This window comes from Atta cephalotes (genome assembly GCF_000143395.1).
Source record: "Atta cephalotes unplaced genomic scaffold scaffold00033, whole genome shotgun sequence".
NCBI classification, from domain to species: domain Eukaryota; kingdom Metazoa; phylum Arthropoda; class Insecta; order Hymenoptera; family Formicidae; genus Atta; species Atta cephalotes.
The window spans coordinates 2,754,605-2,758,368 of record NW_012130097.1 but is presented as its reverse complement, the minus strand read 5'-3'; the positions used below and the strand labels follow the sequence as shown (position 1 = coordinate 2,758,368).

At 35.3% G+C, this 3,764-nt stretch overlaps 1 protein-coding gene across 1 annotated transcript in view; it reads right to left on the bottom strand.

Annotated features, from left to right (window-relative positions):
• The window catches only part of LOC105621375 (protein bric-a-brac 1-like), a 20,910-nt gene extending 17,695 nt beyond the window's left edge, over window positions 1-3,215 (bottom strand). Inside the window, exon 1 of the mRNA XM_012202843.1 lies at window positions 3,164-3,215. The gene's annotated coding sequence lies outside the window, so the exon portion shown is untranslated. The remainder of the gene's footprint in view (window positions 1-3,163) is intronic.
• Window positions 3,216-3,764: the final 549 nt, after the last annotated feature.

The window sequence follows — 3,764 nt, the reverse complement described above, 5'->3', positions numbered from 1 at the left end:
TTTGTTAGGTATTATAACTAAAATTAATTTAAAGTAGGACGCTATTGTATTGCTAGTTAAATTAGTTTTAAACTTTTTGACAGACAACTAATCATACTTGAGTTTCTTGCATTATTATTTTGATAATCCAATAAAATTATTTTCAGATTTGTATCTAGCTAAATTTTAAGATGATTATATGCCTTCAAAATTCAACTTGGCTGATAAAGAGTCAACACTTCCAGATCTGTAGCTACCTAAATTTGTAGATATTTCAGTAAAGTCTTTCCGTGTATAGTTAAAAATTCATTGTTAAAATTTTCAAAAGAATTTTTTTAAATTTTTATTCAATTTGGAACAATATAAAAATTTGCACTGAAGCTCAAATTACTGAAAGCGCAAAATTTCATATATGGCTGATAAAATTAAAATATTTCTGTAACTGAGATGTAGAAAGAGTGCACTTTTAACTGTTCAAGTCCCTCGAAATGAATATTGTTTAAGGAATGAAAATATGTGTTTTTTGTAACGCCATTACTTTTTATCGTTACTTTATTATAATAACGATTTGATAATGACGTTGCGAATTTTTTAGGCAGTAATGATAATATCAGAATTAGAAAAGTCAATTGGGACTTGTAACAGAAAAATCACTCGATATTGAAAAAAGAAACTCATTATTTGTAACGAGTTTTCGTTATTTATAATGCATTATAAATAATAAATTTTTTTTTTCAATAAATAATGCATAATGGTGACAGTTACTTTTTAAACAGTCACTTTCCCAATTCTAGCACAACCTTAGCGTTTAGTTATTATTACAATTACAAAAGTTGCAATGCCATTATCAAATGGTTACTAGTATAAAAAGTAACGATATTACTATACTTTCAATCCCTTATATTGTCAACAAGAAAATTATATCGGGTAAGGGTATTTAATCTTCGAAATTTTAAATTACCCATTTTTCCGTGGTAAACTCTGAGCGAAAGTGGAAACCCGATGTTCGCTTTAAGAAACGTTCTCGTTGCGGACGAGAAAAGCGCGGAATAAATAAGCGCGATCGTTAAAAGAAGCAAATAGCCGGCGGCAGCGGCCGCGTCTCATGGGAAGTCAAGGAGTAATCGAAGAAAATGATTTAAGCGAACCGAGAGGGGAATATGCGCCTACGCACGCATTCGGTATACGCTTAAACACGCACGTACGCACGCATGCACGATCGTACGCACGCACGCACGCACGCACGCCCGGCACCGGGGATCAATTCGAGACGCATATTGCGACGTTTATGTGCGTTTATGCGCGTTTACGCTCGAGCATACGTACTATGGCAAATCAGGGCTCAGAGACGAAGAATATGGCTGGGAAAATTATTTAAACTCGCATTTGAGCAACTAGAGTTTTCATACACTGAGAGAAAAGTATTTGTAATTATAATTGGTTGATAAAATAATTATAGTTAGGAATTTATTGCTGCTATAATATTAGTAATAATAATTATAACTATTTAATCATTTACGGTTGCTAATTATATATATATTTAAATTTGTTTCTAGAACTATTTATGTAGTTATTTTTACTATCATTATAGCATAATAATTATAATTTTGATAACATGTAATTATAGTCACAAATACCAAAAATTCTTCTCTTAGAATATTCATAGCTTCGAGCGCTAAACATAGAACAAAAAGCATAGAACAAAAATATACAATTGTGCGAAATTACAAATATTTCTCGAACCTCTTGAATATACGCCGACTTAAAAGTGCGGATATTTTATTACATCTGCTATTTAATTTCGTCCTTTGATTCATGGATTAAAGTACAGGTAAAAATTAAAGGATCCTTGTTTCTAGTATGGTATCCAAAGATTTTACAAACGGAGACTTACATTCAAGAGGTATAACGCGATCGATGATGCGCGTAAGAGGGTTAGACGCTGAACCTTTCGCTTGCGAATCGCGGACATGTTATCGGCGCTATTAACCGGCGTTCGTCTAACTAAATTGCTTTCTATATTAAAGCAAAACGCATTCCCGCGTTTTATTATTGTTGAGCCCGCGCTCACGTTCCTCCCTTTACTTTATTGTTGTTCGGTTATCACGTACAACTCCACACCGCGATCTCTCTTCGTATTCTTTCGTGTTGCCACCTCCCGTGGTTGTCAACGACGACGGCCGTGCTTCCAGGAACCTTTATCAGCAAGTAGCATTTGAAAAGGCAAAGAAGTAAATAGTAAGATATATTGATCTACGAATAATGATGGATGTTCCATCCCCGCGAAGTTAAAGGTCGAGCACGAAACTAGGAGACGATCAGTCGTCGTTTCTAGAACGAGGCTTGTCACGTACAAAGCTGATGATTCAACAACGTGACCATGAACTTGAAAATAGAGCGAAGCGAAACGGACAACGGCCCTCGAGGGATGCTCGAGGGATACTCGAGAACAGGAAATCTCCACTCGAACTCGGAAGGGATGATCGGTCGTTGCGCCACTACTTACTACGAAAACCGATCGTCGGAATTCGTTCGACAGATACAAGCGGCAGATAATGCAACAGATATTGTAGGAGAGGGATGTGAAGTCTTTTATAGATGTCGCGAAACAGGTTATACGGGGTGTCTTCGACTAATCGTACTTTCCTTTAACGATAAACGCCATAAATAATTAAAACTAAAGATAAATTTCAAAAAATATGTATACATGCGACAATAAGAAAAACAGAAAACAATATGTTTTGTTATTACACTAGCATTATTCAAATTTCCTTGATAACATAAACTTTCTTTGGATGTTTAAGCTACATTTACATTGAATATTTACATGCTACTGAGAAAAGTTTTTGGAATTTGTGACTGTTATTAATAATTATTATGTACCATGAAATTTTTTATAGTCACAAATATGAAAAATTTTTTCCTCGCGGTAGATAAAAAAATCATAAATATGATTTTATTTTTACAATTTTAATTTTGATTTCGGTAAATCTATCGGTAAAAGAAAGTATGAGGACACCCTGTGCATAGAGATAGACAACCAAATGTTGTTTCGCGTTGTGTGCGTTGCCTAACGTGGAGGCTTCCACGTTTATGTCCGGCCTGGGGCCGTGTCGAGAGGGCGATTATCTCCTGAAACGTATCGAAACGAGACGAAGAGGAGAAAAACGAAAACGGGACTCACCTGCTATACTGGAGGTGGAGGCGCCGAGCCAAGCGTGGGACGACTCCAACAACTTGGCCTGAAACAGAAAAGGTCGGTCGGTCAGACATCGGTGTGCTGGAACAACGATTAGCGGCGATTTAACGGCTGGTTGGGAAAACGACTTAATCTTTTATCCGAGCAATCTTCTTTTCTAACCGGAAGTAAAACGACCTTCGCCGAGATAATTATTTAATCGAAACTCCGCGGAAGAAATAGGGTTGAAGTATTTTAATCCCTATTGGTACCGCTTGACATCACGCAAAACACCAATTGTTTAGACTTTAATATTCCAAGTTATGTAACAGAGAATATCATATATCAATATATTTTTAAATTCCATTAAATCGGATCACGATCGAAAGAACGTTTTAATCATCGCTTGTTTTATTCTATCTAATCGTAAGCTTATATCTTCATTTTGAAATAAATGATATGTTAATAATAATCATGATAAGATAAGGGTAATAAGTATAATAAAAGATTTAATCTCATAAATACTTCAACGTGGAGTTCACGAGATAGGCAAGAAAGGTATAACAGTATGGGAGAGAGTTTTACATTGAGAAAAAAGCCTGAGTAA